The sequence below is a fragment of the Scyliorhinus canicula genome, chromosome 14 (assembly GCF_902713615.1).
Source record: "Scyliorhinus canicula chromosome 14, sScyCan1.1, whole genome shotgun sequence".
NCBI classification, from domain to species: domain Eukaryota; kingdom Metazoa; phylum Chordata; class Chondrichthyes; order Carcharhiniformes; family Scyliorhinidae; genus Scyliorhinus; species Scyliorhinus canicula.
In genome coordinates, this window is record NC_052159.1 from 75,339,422 (window position 1) to 75,355,582 (window position 16,161).

The window sequence follows — 16,161 nt, forward strand, 5'->3', positions numbered from 1 at the left end:
GTGGTTAGCACTGTTGCTTCACAGCGCTAGGATCCCAGTCTTAGGTCATTGTCTGTGCGGAGTCTGTACGTTCTCCCTGTGTCTGCGTGGGTTTCCTCCGGGCGCTCCGGTTTCCTCCCACAAATCCCGAAAGACGTGCTGTTGGGTAATTTGGAGATTCTGAATTCTCCCTCCGTGTACCCGAACAGGCGGCGGAATATGGCGACTAGGGGCTTTTCACAGTAACTTCATTGCAGTGTTAATGTAAGCCTACTTGTGACAATAAAGATTCTTATTATTATAATACTCTGTTTCCTATCTGCTAACCTATTCATACCATGTTAATATATGACTCCCAATCCCATGTGCTTGAATTTGCACACTAACCTATGTGGGATTTAATCAAAAGCTTTCTGAAAATCCATATACACTGGTTCATCCTTATCTATTCTGCCAGTTACCTCTTCAAAAAACTCCAATCAGTTTGTTAAATGTGATTTCTGTTTCCCTTCTGCATCTATGCATGGAAAATAAATTCAAGCTTTAAAACTGTCAAGATCAGACCTAATCCCCAGTCTGGGTAACCTGGCACCCGGGCGCCTTAGCACTTCCAGTTTGGCATCCTGGCAGTGCTCCTGCTCAGATGGCAGTGCAAAGGTGCCTGGGTGGCAGTTGGAGTGCCAGGGTGCATCACTTCCCAGAGCCTGACCATCCAGGGGCCTCCGATGACCTCGGAGACACCATCAGGCTCCATTACGGCTGGTATGCTTTTGTGTGGACCCGTGCTAAATGACACCATGCTGAGCTCTCCCAGGCGCAGGACATTCTTTTGCGGGCCTTGGCAGAATCCGGCGCAGAAATATTTAAGTGATCTGCATAGACTGGCAAAAAGCAATCAAAAATTTAAAGCTAAATTATTCATCTTTGATGTACCGTCAATTACCACGAGATGAGAATGGTGAAACAATTGAGGCTTTATTGCACAGGATGTTGTGCCTCCTGCAGCTGGAACCAGAATGGGAGCAGCACAGGAGAGCATACACTTTTCTATGTCGCCTGCTGGGAGGAGCCAGCAGGCTGGGATTTACTGTGGTACCTGTAATACAGTGGCAGTACCGTAATACATGTGTGTTACCAGTGATGTTTACCACATTCACCCCCTGTTTAAAAGAAGTCCGGTGGGGGTGAAGAACAACATTACAGATTGAGTCTGTCGGGGGCTTTGACCCTCCGCTGCGATTGCCTCAGTCCTGGTGGTGGTGTGGGCGCCGATGTGGTCACCTGCAACTCTGGGAGCGTGTTGCCTCTCCTTCATCACCCCTAAGTGGATCCAGTGAGGGGACGGATAATGCTGGGGTGGGGGCTGCGGTGAGGTTCGCAGGTGGGAGGGTGGGTGGCGCAGAGGTGAACGAAGCAACTGGGGGGGGAGGAGCGGTATCAGGTCGGGGTGCTGGGTGGGGACCCAGTGGGTGCCAGGTCCTGGAGGGAGACTGTGTCCTCTCGCCCGTCGGGGTGAGACACGTAGGCGTACTGTGGGTTCGTATGGAGGAGATGGACTTTCTCAACCAAGGGGTTCGATTTATGGCTCTGCACATGCTTCCGGAGGAGGACGGATCCAGGAACTGTCAGCCACGTTGGGAGTGAGACCCCGGATGTGGACTTCCTAGGGAAGGCAAACACACGTTCGTGAAGGGTCTCATTAGTAGCGGTGCACAGGAGCGGCCAGATGGAGAGAAGCCCGTCGGGGAGGACCACCTGCCAGCGGGAGACTGGGAGATTTCTAGACTGCAGGGCCAGCAGGACGGCCTTCCAGACCGTCCCGTTCTCTCTCTCCACCTGCCCGTTTCCCTGGGGGTTGTAGCTGGTCATCCTGCTCGAGGCGATGCCCTTGCTGAGCAGGAACTGACGCAGCTCATCACTCATGAAGGAGGATCCCCGATCACTGTGGATGTAGATGGGGAAACCGAACAGGGTGAAGATACTGTGCAAGACCTTGATGACCGTGGCAGAAGTCATGTTGGGGCATGGGATGGCGAAAGGGAAACGGGAGTACTCATCAATTACGTTGAGGAAGTACACGTTGCGGCCACTGGAGGCGAGGTGCCCTTTGAAGTCCATGCTGAGGCGCTCAAAGGGGCGGGAGGCCTTTACCAGGTGCGCTCTATCTGGCCGGTGGAAGTGAGGCTTGCACTCCGCGCAGACTTGGCAGTCTCTGGTCACGGTCCTCACCTCCTAAATGGAGTAGGGCAGGTTGCGGGCCTTGATAAAATCGAAGAACCGGGTGTCCCCCGGGTGGCAGAGGTCATTGTGGAGAGCCCGGAGTTGGTTCACTTGTGCACTGGCACATGTACCGTGGGATAGGGCATCAGGAGGCTCACTGAGCTCCCCCAGGCGATAAAAGATCCCATAGTTACAGGTGGAGAGCTCGATCCTCCACCTCAAGATCTTGTCATTTTTGATCTTACCCCGCTGCGTATTGTTAAACATGAAGGCAACCGACCGTTGGTCAGTGAGGAGAGTGAATCTCCTGCCGGCCAGGTAATGCCGCCAATGTCGCACAGCTTCCACAATGGCTTGGGCCTCCTTTTTGACAGAGGAGTGCTGCATTTCGGAGGCATGGACGGTGCGGGAAAAGAAAGCCATGGGTCTGCCTGCCTGGTTGAGGGTGGCGGCCAGAGCTATGTCCGATGCATCACTCCCCACCTGGAAGGGGAGGGACTCGTCGACCTCGCGCATCGTGGCTTTGGCGATGTCCACCTTGATGTGGCTGAAGGCCCGGCAGGCCTCAGCGTTCAGGGGAAAAACGGTGGACTTGATGAGTGGGCGGGCCTTGTCCGCATAATTAGGAACCCACTGGACGTAATATGAGAAAAACCCCAGGCATCGTTTCAGGGCCTTGGAGCAGTGGGGAAGGGGGAGTTCCAGGAGGGGGCGCATGTGGTCGGGGTCGAGCCCCAGGACTCAATTTTCCACTGTCTAGCCACGGATGGCTAAGCGGTTGGTGCGGAACATGCATTTCTCCTTATTATAGATGAGGTTAAGGAGTTTGGCGGTATGAAGGAATTTTTGGAGGTTTGCGTCATGGTCCTGCTGATCGTGGATGCAGATGGTGACGTTATCTAGGTATGGGAAGGTGCCCCACAGCCCGTACTGGTCAACCATTCGGTCCATCTCTCGCTGGAAGACCGAGACTCCATTGGTGACGCCGAAGGGAACCCTAAGGAAGTGATAGAGGCGGCCGTCTGCTTTGAACGCAGTGTATTGGCGGTCCTCTGGGCGGACGGGGAGCTGGTGGTAGGCAGACTTCAAGTTAACTGTGGAGAAGACTCGATACTGTGCAATCTCATTGATCATGTCAGATATGCATGGGAGGGCGTACACGTCGAGCTGCGTGTACCGGTTGATGGTCTGACTGTGGTCAATGACCATCCTGTGCTTCTCCCCAGTCTTCACTACCACCACTTGAGCTCTCCAGGGGCTGTTACTGGCCTCAATGATCCTCTCTCGCAGAAGCCATTAGACCTCCAACTTGATAAAGGTCCTGTCCTGCGCACTGTACCGTCTGCTTCTAGTGGCGATGGGCTTACAGTCCGGGGTGAGGTTTGCAAACAGTGAAGGCGGATCGACCTTCAGGGTCGTGAGGCCGCAGAAGGTGAGGGGAGGTAGGGGTCCGCCGAATTTCAGTGTAAGGCTTTGGAGGTGGCATTGAAAATCAAGACCTAGTAACAGGGCAGCGCAGAGGTGGGGGAGCCTGAAGTTGCTGTACTCTACGCCCTGGACAGTGAGGGTCGCGACGCAGTACCCCCGGATTTGCACGGAATGGGATCCGGAGGCCAGGGAGATTTTCTGGGTGACGGGGAGAACAGGGAGACAGCAGCGTCTTACCGTAGCTGGTTGAATGAAACTCTCTGTGCTCCCGGAGTCAAAGAGGCAGGTTGTCTCGTGCCCGTTGATCTTAACCATCGTCGTAGCGGTCGCGAGGTTGCGGGGCCAAGACTGATCAAGGGTGATGGAGGCGAGCTGTGGAAGATGTTGGGAGGTCCCAGGCTGATCAGCGGTGATGGAGGTATCGGTGGTCCATGAAAGGCCAGGCGAGTAGAGGTCCTGAGGCGTGGTCCAAGATGGCGCCGAAGATGGCGGCGCCCATGGGGCGCACATAGCGGACAGCATCAAAGATGGCGGTGCCCATGGGCCGCACGTGGCTTGTGGTGGAGAAGATAGCGGCACCCCTGGATCACACGTGAGGGGTGCAGTGATGCCGGGCCTGGAAACAGCGGCGACCGACCGGGCCTGGCAAACGGAAACAAAGTGGCCCTTCTTCCGACACCCCGCTGGGCAGCGCTGCCTGGGATGTTTGCTCTGGCCATAAAATTAACATTTGGGCCCTCCGGAGTTGGTCAGTTGCCGCGCGGCGCAGGCATGCGGTGTACTCGAGTCGGCCGCCGGTTGGGCCCACGATGCCCACGAGGGTGCCGCGCGGTCGGAGGTGTAGGCCTCCAGTTTGCGGGAGGCCACTTCTGGGGAGTTAGCAAGCTGCACAGTTGCTGCAAGGTCGAGCGTACCCCCTTCCAATAGCTGCTGGCGAACGTAAGTAGACTTCATGCCCGTGACATAGGCGTCTCTGATTAGTAGTTCGGTGTGCTGGAATGCTGAAACTGCCTGGCAGTTACAATTCCGAGTACCCGTAGAGCCCGCAAGAAATCGTCCTGAGACTTCCCCGGGAGTTGCCGTCTCGTGGCCAGGTGGTGCCTGGCGTACACTTTTTTTTAATAAATTTAGATTACCCAATTATTTTTTCCAATTAAGGGGCAATTTAGCGTGGCCAATCCACCTACTCTGCACATTTTTGGGTTGTGGGGGCGAAACCCACACAGACACGGGGAGAATGTGCAAACTCCACACGGACAGTGACCCAGAGCCGAGATCGAACCTGGGACCTCAGCGCCGTGAGTCGGTTATGCTAACCACTTGGCCACCGTGCTGCCCTGCCTGGCGTACACTTGATTCACAGACTTGATGTAGCGCCATCGCTTCTGTGTAGGTGGGCGCATCCCGGATGAGGGGAAAAACTTGAGGGCTCACCCATGAGTAGAGAACCTGGAGCTTCTGTGGGTCTGAGAGTTCTTCAGTGGCTGCTCTGAGGTATCCTTCAAAGCAGGCTAGCCAGTGCTCGAAGGTGGCCATGGCGTCGGCTGCGTGAGGGTTCAGCTCCAGGCGATCAGGCTTGATTCAGATGTTATCTTTTAAAAATCTTGCGCAATAAATTGATGTACCGTCAATTACCACGAGACAAGAATGGTGAAACAATCGAGGCTTTATTGCACAAGATCTTGTGCCTCCTGCAGCTGGAACCGGAATGGGAGCAGCGCAGGAGAGCATACACTGTTTTTTGTCACCCCGCGGGAATCCCCATGCCGGGGGAGGAAGTTTCCCAGAATCTGGACACAATGGCCTATCCATCGGAGTTGGTTCCGCAGGTGGACACAGCTTCATGAAGGATGTTAATATTGGCCTGACAGTTTCCCCATTTAATCCCCAGGATTCAACAAAAGCGTCACTGATGGAAGCTCTCACATGGCATTGATAGTCCAGGTTTCCCTACAGTTTAGAAGGGTGGTCAACACAATGGCCTTGTTGACTGCCAAAGGTCTCAGTTGTCAAAGACAATCTTCTGCCTTAGGTGGCTTAGGTTGGACTTCAAACATACCAAAATTATAAATGAGCATTACATTCTTTTCGTAGTACATTTTTAAAACTCAAACCCAAGATATTTTTTCTTTCCAAATGTTCCTCTCATAAAGGTGGTGACTCATGATTCTGCAGATACTGGCAGACTTCTGGTAACCTTGCCCAAGTGGCCATTTTTCATGCATGAGACTAGACAGTGAATGTTGGCAGACTATGGAATTACAGAGTATATCGTTGCCAAGTCTCATCAAGTCTTCATCAGACATCCACGCAAACACACACACACATATTTTGCTGTGGTGGTTGCAGATTAGCAATCCAGATCAAGAAACCCTGCTGTTTTTTTTGCTGGTCCCTAGCCCAAGAAGACAAAGATTAATTGTAATGCCCTTACCACTGCTCTTGCCATCAGAAGAATAATGAAAGGTACAGTATTGCTAATAAAGTAAGTTGAATGGCTTTGCAAAAAATTCAGAACAAGCCTGCAATTGTTTTCATTAATAATTACAAGATAAAATGTGCAATAAAAAGAAAATAAATTAAACCAATAGATATAAGTATCTAACCTTAATAGATGAAGAAAACATTTTTAAAAAATTATATAAATTTTTATGAAAAGAATACACAAATCTTAATTTTGCATCATGTAGGTCATTATTGAATCTTAAAATCATTTTTAGCCTGTCCGAACCCAGAATGGAGCACTAGCTATGTGGATAGATTTTGATGGTGAGAAGGTTTGACAGCTCAAGTTTATCAGCCTTTTATTTTCCGAGGCAAGAGATTGCCTTAGGCTAATCAGAACAGATAAAATCGGAGCTGCACAAGTTAATTTATAATTATTTTACCAACAGCACAAAATAGCGTTGGATTATTATTTTGGTGCTTGCTGGCTCGTGAGGCAGCTAGTACTTCTATTTCAAGACTATTTCAAGATTTTGCTCCTCTGACTTCTGCTTAATTCTTAATTGTGTAACACTGTCTCATCGAGAGCGATAGGTTGAGATCAAAGCTCTTACTGTCTGCTGGGTTAGGATTCCTTGTTGCTAAGGTGACAGGTTTTTTTTTAGAAACACTATGTTCAGAAAATAAGCTGGCTGAAATTTGAAACTCATGGTTATAGCACCAAGCTACAGCTAGTGGTTTATAGTGTCCAGACTAAAGAATAACTAATTGACACAACGTGGACTGTCCGCTAACTATAAAATATGTTCTTTTAACCATGATAACATGATACTCTTTTATTTTGTTGATGCCATGCACGATTTGAATCCTAGTTTACCATTAATACAAAGGGATAGCTAGATATTATGCTGAATCAATACTGTACACAGCAAGATATTTAAAATTGGCAATGAGCCAAGCAAAATAACTAACATTTTGCAAGGAAGAAAACCGAGGAGTGAGGCCATAGGGCGGAAACAGTCTGTTTCACAGTCTCTTTAGCCTGAATGTTGGCCAGTTCTGCAACACACTCATTTTATTACCCATATGAGAGAACACTTCATATGAATAGTAATCGTCTGTTATCTGTGCTTTTGAGATTTTTCCTTTTCCAATTTTATACAAGTGCAATGGATATAATTTGCTGCTAAGAAGATGATTGTGCTCCTTTCAGGTTTCTGCTGAGAAAAGCTGTTTCTTTGTGGGTGTTATTTGTAAAGTTGACCCGAAGAACATGTACTGTACCTGAAGTAATTTTTTAATAGTACTTTAAAGCACTGTGGAGAAGAGGGTGTATTTTTGCTGCTCTTCATGACAAAGCTGAATGCTACTTAATCACTGATATAACCTGGAAGTGAGTCAACTGCTGGTTTTCTATAGTTCTTGAAAGCTGCCTTCCAGGATCTGTTCCTGTGCCTGGGAAGTGCTTTGATTAAAGAATTAAGGAAAATGTATTTATAGTCTACGCAGATAAATTACCAGAAGAAGTCTGTCGATTAACCTTGTTATAGACTCATGGGATTACTTTTGACTTGAAATTTGCTGAAAGAAACCATTCTGGGTTTATCAGAATGCTGCTGGAAACAAGTTTACCAGTCTTTGACCTACTTAGCCAAAACTGGAGTCAACCATCTTTAAGGTATGTTATCTTTGAGCCAATCTTTTATATACATGAAGCTAAAAGTAAATGTTTTTAAAATTTAGACCTGTAAATAGTTTGGAAACTTTAATCTTGAAGATATGTATTTATTTTCAAAAATAGTGCTACAAAAGACTAATGTTCGAATTGATGCAAACGATGGGGGAAATATATTAATATCAATTTAAATCACTTTCCATTCCATGTATGCTTTAAGGCAGATCCTTAACTCATTGTTTACTGATATTTCATCCTGAGGTATCTTCTTGACAGCTTTTGTCACTGATGGTTTACCATTGCCTTCTATTCTCAGGTTCAGGATGAGGAGGCAGGTGCCATGTTTACCTCAGCTGGTGTTATTCTTAGCCATATGATGGCCATCTAGCTAACTTCCCCCCCATTAAATAACTTTATTACTATGAAACATGATTATCCACCATAATTGTTATACTCCATGGCTCAGTGGTAAAAGACAACCTGACCCAGTGCAGGTATTGTTTCTCCATGTTTGAAAGTAATAAAACCCATGCAATGAAGTATAAGTTAGAATAGTACTTAATAATTATTTGCAAACAATCAATATTCTCACTAAATTAATTGAAATGAAGCTAGGTATATTTATACCATATTCAAAACCTAGCAAATGAGCTTGTGCATTAAAACATTGGAGGAAGAGCCACAGGAAACCAAAATCGATGTATAAATGGTGTTTGCACCATGTACCCAGGGTTTCCATAGCTCCTGTGCTGAGGTTACAGCAAACGAGGAGGAGAACTTCTGAGGAAATTCGCATCCAGAGTCCACAAATACGCTTTACTAAATGTGGAAAATTCAGAGCGCCAATCAAGTGGTACAAATTCCTCCATTCAAAAAATTAAGCATGAGTACAAAATGGCAGAATGTAGATAGAGAGGTCAATGGATTAGGAGGGACAAATTGGATAAGGCAATGTGTGAATAACCCATCCCCATTCCTTCCAATGTACACAGCATGCAAACTTCATGCTATCTGCTAATTTAAATAATAGTATCAGACCAACCAACACTTAAAGGTAAATGCTCAAAGAGATGCAACAGGGTATCCCTTAAAGGGAAGGCTTCAGCGGATGCTGAAGTAGCTCGAAAAGCCATTCTGAGCAAGAAGAACACTGATTAATGGTGAAACAGAGCAACAAGGATGTTCCAAGGTTTTTTGACACAGCAATAGAAGCCTTGGTGCAGGAGAAAGGACAGGAGAAAAGTCTTCTATCCACAAGAGACCAGTAGTTGTTCCACATGGTCTTTGAGAGCAGATAGCTATCGTAGTCAACTAGAGGACCAAGGACCTGAATTCAATGCTGTAAGTTCAATGATCTCAAACGAGTGGTCAAGATCAGTCATTGCATCTTTAAATATCATATCCTGTCAAATGAACCACCAGCCTCACACCGTGCTTCATTCACCAACTCCTCCATCACTCACCAACCAACAATCTCTATCAACCGCGACTCATACCTCACATTCATAGCATCACCTCACCCTCTCACACTTAATATTTCTGCAAGCCTCACACCCACATCTCACAGTTTATACACACTATTCAACTATGTAAGCACATTACCCAAACACATTTTACTGCACTGATACACTTACTTCCCTATCTTTCAGGACAAGATGGCACATAGCCACAGGCAACAGCAGATAACAAACAATGTACTGGCATAGCTGAATGTCTTTGCCCTGATAAGGGAAAGAGTGATTGCCAGCACTGGAGCAGCCACAACTAAGGATTTTGGCAGGACTAAAATCATTGAATAGAACGGTATGTTACCTAATTCTTCTGTTCAATCTTCTCAATCTGTTTTGATTTCCAGGTTGCAGATGTTGCAATTCTGGACCTCTTACTTTCTCTCTTTCCCTCATCACATCCCTATCCTTTCTTTTTTCAGATACATAAGAAATGACACTTGGCTAAGCTGAGTTAAGGAGTGTAAAATTTAAGAGAAGCAAGAGACCGATGACAGTGAAAACTGTCGCTCAATCTCACACTCACAGTCACTACTTCAAATACTTATATCAAAGCATATGCTTGCAAATATAGTATAGCAGTAAGATCTGCATGTGATGAGCAACTGCCATGAGTGGCCCATGCAGCCAGGGATGGGCGAAAGGCAGCATGGATGCCAGCTACGCAGAAGATGAGGTTAGACACATGTTCTGCTGCAGAGGACTCAAATGAGGATTTTGATGGGGCAGAATGCTGAAAAACGCTGATTCAGTGTGCACAATTAAATGTTTGATGCATTGGCAGCCATGTCAGAGAACCTGCTGTAATGGTCAAGAAGCTTGGAGGATGCCCACACCAACTTGTCACAGACCTTTGTGCAAAATTTGGAACCCATCCTTTCCCATATGGAAATGGTTACCAAAACTATGAGAATTCTTGCAGCCCCAATCATCCAGCCTAGAATGATCCCAACACAAAGACGTCCATGGCCATGGTCACCTTTACAGTAATTGTGAATGCTGTACTGACCCTGCTCTGAGATTGCAACTCAGTGAACACTCTGCTCTGAGATTACAGCTCTGTACTGACCCCCCTCTGAGATTACAGCTCTGTACTCACCCCGCTCTGAGATTGCAGCTCTGTACTGACCCCACTCTGAGATTACAGCTCTGTACTGACCCCCCTCTGAGATTACAGCTCTGTACGCACCTCGATCTGAGATTATAGCTCTGTACTCACCCCGCTCTGAGATTACAGCTCTGTACTGACCCCACTCTGAGATTACAGCTCTGTACTGACCCCCCTCTGAGATTACAGCTCTGTACTCACCCCGCTCTGAGATTACAGCTCTGTACTGACCCCACTCTGAGATTACAGCTCTGTACTGACCCCACTCTGAGATTACAGCTCTGTGCTCATCCCGCTCTGAGATTGCAGCTCTGTACTGACCCTGCTCTGAGATTACAGCTCTGTACTCACCCCGCTCTGAGATTACAGCTCTGTACTGACCCCACTCTGAGATTATAGCTCTGTACTCATCTCGCTCTGATATCACAGCTCTGTACTCCCCCCGCTCTGAGATTACAGCTCTGTACTGACCCCACTCTGAGATTATAGCTCTGTACTCATCTCGCTCTGATATCACAGCTCTGTACTCCCCCCGCTCTGAGATTACAGCTCTGTACTCACCCCACTCTGAGATTATAGCTCTGTACTGACCACGCTCTGAGATTACAGCTCTGTACTCATCCCGCTCTGAGATTGCAGCTCTGTACTGACCCCGCTCTGAGATTACAGCTCTGTACTCACCCCGCTCTGAGATTACAGCTCTGTACTCATCCCGCTCTGAGATTACAGCTCTGTACTGACCCCACTCTGAGATTACAGCTCTGTACTAACCCCGCTCTGAGATTACAGCTCTGTACTGACCCCACTCTGAGATTACAGCTCTGTACTCACCCCGCTCTGTGATTACAGCTCTGTACTGACCCTGCTCTGAGGTTACAGCTCTGTACTGACCCCACTCTGAGATTACAGCTCCGTACGCACCCCGTTCTGAGATTACAACTCTGTACTGACCCCGCTCTGAGATTACAGCTCTGTACTCACCCCACTCTGAGATTACAGCTCTGTACTCACCTCGCTCTGAGATTACAGCTCTGTACTGACCCCGCTCTGAGATTATAGTTCTGTACTGACCCCACTCTGAGATTACAGCTCCGTACTGACCCCACTCTGAGATTACAGCTCTGTACTCACCCCGCTCTGAGATTACAGCTCTGTACTCACCTCGCTCTGAGATTACAGCTCCGTACGCACCCCGCTCTGAGATTATAGCTCTGTACTCACCCCGCTCTGAGATTACAGCTCTGTACTCACCCAGCTCTGAGATTACAGCTCTGTACTCACCTCGATCTGAGATTACAGCTCTGTACTGACCCCACTCTGAGATTACAGCTCTGTTCTTCATAGAATTTACAGTGCAGAAGGAGGCCATTCGGCCCATCGAGTCTGCACCGGCTCTTGGAAAGAGCACCGTACCCAAGGTCAACACCTCCACCCTATCCCCATAACCCAGTAACCCCACCCAACACTAAGGGTAACTTTGGACACTAAGGGCAATTTATCATGGCCAATCCACCTAATCTGCACATCTTTGGACTGTGGGAGGAAAGCGGAGCACCCGGAGGAAACCCACGCACACACGGGGAGGATGTGCAGACTCCACACAGACAGTGACCCAAGGCGGAATCGAACCTGGGACCCTGGAGCTGTGAAGCGATTGTGCTATCCACAATGCTACCGTGCTGACCCCACTCTGAGATTGCAACTCTGTACTCACCCCACTCTGAGATTACAGCTCTGTACTGACCCCACTCTGAGATTACAGCTCTGTACTGACCCCCCTCTGAGATTACAGCTCTGTACTGACCCCGCTCTGAGATTACAGCTCTGTACTGACCCCGCTCTGAGATTATAGCTCTGTACTGACCCCACCCTGAGATTATAGCTCTGTACTGACCCCGCTCTGAGACTACAGCTCTGTACGGACCCCACTCTGAGATTACAGCTCTGTACTCACCTCGCTCTGAGATTACAGCTCTGTACTGACCCCGCTCTGAGGTTATAGCTCTGTACTGACCCCGCTCTGAGATTACAGCTCTGTACTCACCCCGCTCTGATATCACAGCTCTGTACTGACCCCACTCTGAGATTATAGCTCTGTACTGACCCCGCTCTGAGATTATAGTTCTGTACTCACCCCGCCCTGAGATTACAGCTCTGTACTCACCCCGCCCTGAGATTACAGCTCTGTACTGACCCCACTCTGAGATTACAGCTCTGTACTGACCCCACTCTGAGATTACAGCTCTGTACTGACCCCGCTCTGAGATTACAGCTCTGTACTGACCCCACTCTGAGATTGCAGCTCTGTACTGACCCTGCTCTGAGATTACAGCCCTGTACTGACCCCACTCTGAGATTATAGCTCTGTACTGACCCCGCTCTGAGATTACAGCTCTGTACTGACCCCACTCTGAGATTATAGCTCTGTACTGACCCCGCTCTGAGATTACAAATCTGTACTCACCCCGCTCTGAGATTACAGCTCTGTACTGACCCCGCTCTGAGATTACAGCTCTGTACTCATCCCGCTCTGAGATTATAGCTCTGTACTCACCCCGCTCTGAGATTACAGCTCTGTACTCACCCCGCTCTGAGATTACAGCTCTGTACTGACCCCCCCCTGAGATTACAGCTCTGTACTCACCCCGCTCTGAGATTACAGCTCTGTACTCACCCCGCTCTGAGATTACAGCTCTGTACTGACCCCCCCCTGAGATTACAGCTCTGTACTGACCCCGCTCTGAGATTATAGCTCTGTACTGACCACGCTCTGATATTACAGCTCTGTACTGACCCCACTCTGAGATTGCAGCTCTGTATTCACCCCGCTCTGAGATTACAGCTCTGTTCTTCATAGAATTTACAGTGCAGAAGGAGGCCATTCGGCCCATCGAGTCTGCACCGGCTCTTGGAAAGAGCACCGTACCCAAGGTCAACACCTCCACCCTATCCCCATAACCCAGTAACCCCACCCAACACTAAGGGTAACTTTGGACACTAAGGGCAATTTATCATGGCCAATCCACCTAATCTGCACATCTTTGGACTGTGGGAGGAAAGCGGAGCACCCGGAGGAAACCCACGCACACACGGGGAGGATGTGCAGACTCCACACAGACAGTGACCCAAGGCGGAATCGAACCTGGGACCCTGGAGCTGTGAAGCGATTGTGCTATCCACAATGCTACCGTACTGACCCCACTCTGAGATTACAGCTCTGTACCCCACTCTGAGATTACAGCTCTGTACCCCACTCTGAGATTACAGCTCTGTACTCACCCCGCTCTGAGATTACAGCTCTGTACTCACCTCGCTCTGTACTCAACCCGCTCTGAGATTGCAGGTCTGTTCTCAATTCAGTCTGAGATTGCAGGTCTGTTCTCAATTCAGTCTGAGATTGCAGGTCTGCCCACAGGAGATGGCAGATTTCAGTGAGCACTACTTCATAAAATGGAAACATTGCACACACTTCCTCACTGTGGTTGAGATAATAGAATTACTTCCTGAAGACCATGGATGGATAATTCCTCGTGTGATCTCTACTCCCTTTCCTCTGTGAGCACCTTCTCCTCCTTGGTGCTTCCTTTCCTCAATCTCTCTGTCAGGCCAAGGCGGATGACAATCCATGGCTGCGAGCAAATGGCCTGAACAGAATCTTTGAAGTCAGAACCAATGCCTTACCATATGGGCAAAACTAATCCCAACAAACTAGCAGCATTAAACAGTAGTAGAAAACTTACAGCACTACAGAAAATGCAGCCAGAGCCAATAGGTATCAATCAGCAAACAACCTGAAAATGGTTCATGATGCCTTTAAATAGCACAGCTGGGGGTGGATGGCGTGGGGAGTTGGGTCCTTCCAGCTGCAAAATGCATGGTCACCTGTGGGCGGTTAAGAGAGGACATTAACTAATGTAATGAGGTCAATAATGGCAGCACTGGCACTAAATTGGTGCTAGATGTTCTCCCTACTATGAATGTTCCTAAAACTCATGCTAACATGGCACCAAAATGGCACATCTACCGCTAAGACTACAGACAAATTGCAACTAAATATTGCAGCCTAGTTTTACACCGGTACTGGCTATCTCGCCAGCTGATTCGCCAGATTCGCGCCCGCCAGTTCCCCACTAACAACTCACTCCCAGTCAGCACATAAGCATGGCACCACGCAGACCTGCTCCGCGCTTCGGGGATGTAGACCTGGCCAGGCATCTGGATGCCATGGATGCGAGATGGGACATCCTGTTCCTCAGAGTGGGGTCCGAGGACCAGCAGCAGGTTGCCAATGCCGCATGGGAGGCAGTGACTGCGGCCGTCAGCTCAGGCAGCAAGACCGTTATTCAGTACAGGAAGAAGACCAATGACCTCCACCAAGCTGCAAAGGTAAGTTAACATCAGCCTCCTGGCATCAGTTCCGCCTGCCACCCCCTGACCTCCAGCACCCCCCCCCCCCCCCCCCCCCCCCCCAACAAGTTGGTGGCTGGCACACTGCACCCGCCCCGCATCTGATGACTGCGCTGCTTGTGTCCCAGCTCACCCTGCCACGCAACAGTACAACGCCCCCATGTCCACGTACGGTCTCCGCACATGCCACTGCCATAGATCCCCTCCCGATGCACCAAGCGTGCGGATCACAATGCCCCCTCTCTGTCTCTGCAGGAGAAGTTAGCCCATAACATGGGTGAATGGGCCCAGACGGGCGATAGAAATTCAGATATCAGAGTCCTCACCCTCTATGTGGACCCGGCCCTGGAGATCGTGGTGTTGACCAAGGAAAGAACAATCACCGACAGCCAAGTTTGCCTGCACCACAGAGATGAGGATCCACTGCCCCTTCACCTAGATGACCTGTCTCAAATGAGTTGTTCATGTCAGACAATGATTCTTCACTCTCACTGACCACATGTCCCTTATCTTGCAGGATCTCCACCTGGCGAGGCCAGGCCATCATGGATGCACTTGTGGGTTGTAAGTTGTGAAATGCCACACAAGTTCCCTCTCAAGCCTTGGAATGAACCGGTGGCATAAAAGTTCATGGCTGCAGTGACCTTCACAGCCATTGTAAGCAGGCAACCTCCTCCCCCATGAGATGCCAAGTGTGCGAGGGCATGGCACAGGTGCCGCACCGTCTCCTTGTTGAGACGAAGTCTCCTGCGGCACATGCTGTTCGTCATCTCCTCGTATGACCAACGATGCCTGTACAGCTAAGGCTGTCGCCGGTGTCCCGCTCTGAGTCCCTCCTTGGCCTGATGGGAGGCTCAGTCTGCAGGGTGTGCAGCGACCCTCGCAACATTGGATGCCGCCTCTAACCTGTATCGACGCTGCTGCCTTCTCCAGTGTCTGGCTGCCTGGGCTGCCACTGCAAGGTCAACAGCACCATCCATTGTGGTATCTGTAAGGAATTGAGAAGAAGAGAGACCAACAATCAGTTAGGACTTCAACCCAGGGACCCTCATTCCCCCATGCCTTCCCCATCCTTTTGTGTCCTGCCTTCTCTCAGAGTGCCATCCATCAAGCCAGTTATGCTGGAGAACCTCATTCTGCATACTCACCACTGGCCACAGGTGGGGCCCCTTGACCCTAGACCCCAGACCCTTCTGGGAACATGTGGGAGACTGAGCTCAGGTGCCTTCCCCGATCCACATATTCACCATCTGGGCTGAAGCCCAGTTCCTGACCGTCTAACTGTTGGCTAATGTCTCTGTGGTGCTGATGCCTCCAGGGTTCAAGCAAAGTGTGCAGGCCTCACAGTTTGATTGGAATGATAGGCAATAACACTTGTCTGAGACATGGCA

General features: G+C 49.1%; 1 protein-coding gene across 6 annotated transcripts in view; it reads left to right on the forward strand.

Moving 5' to 3' along the window:
* Positions 1-16,161, forward strand: part of aff3 (AF4/FMR2 family, member 3) — a 409,202-nt gene that overhangs the window by 215,994 nt on the left and 177,047 nt on the right. For 2 of the 6 annotated variants that reach the window (XM_038818558.1, XM_038818560.1), the window contains exons 1-2: positions 7,022-7,750; positions 9,397-9,550. The exons of the other annotated variants lie outside the window; for them this stretch is intronic. The gene's annotated coding sequence lies outside the window, so the exon portion shown is untranslated. Of the gene's footprint in view, positions 1-7,021; positions 7,751-9,396; positions 9,551-16,161 lie in introns of those variants that run through there. 6 annotated transcript variants of the gene reach the window in all.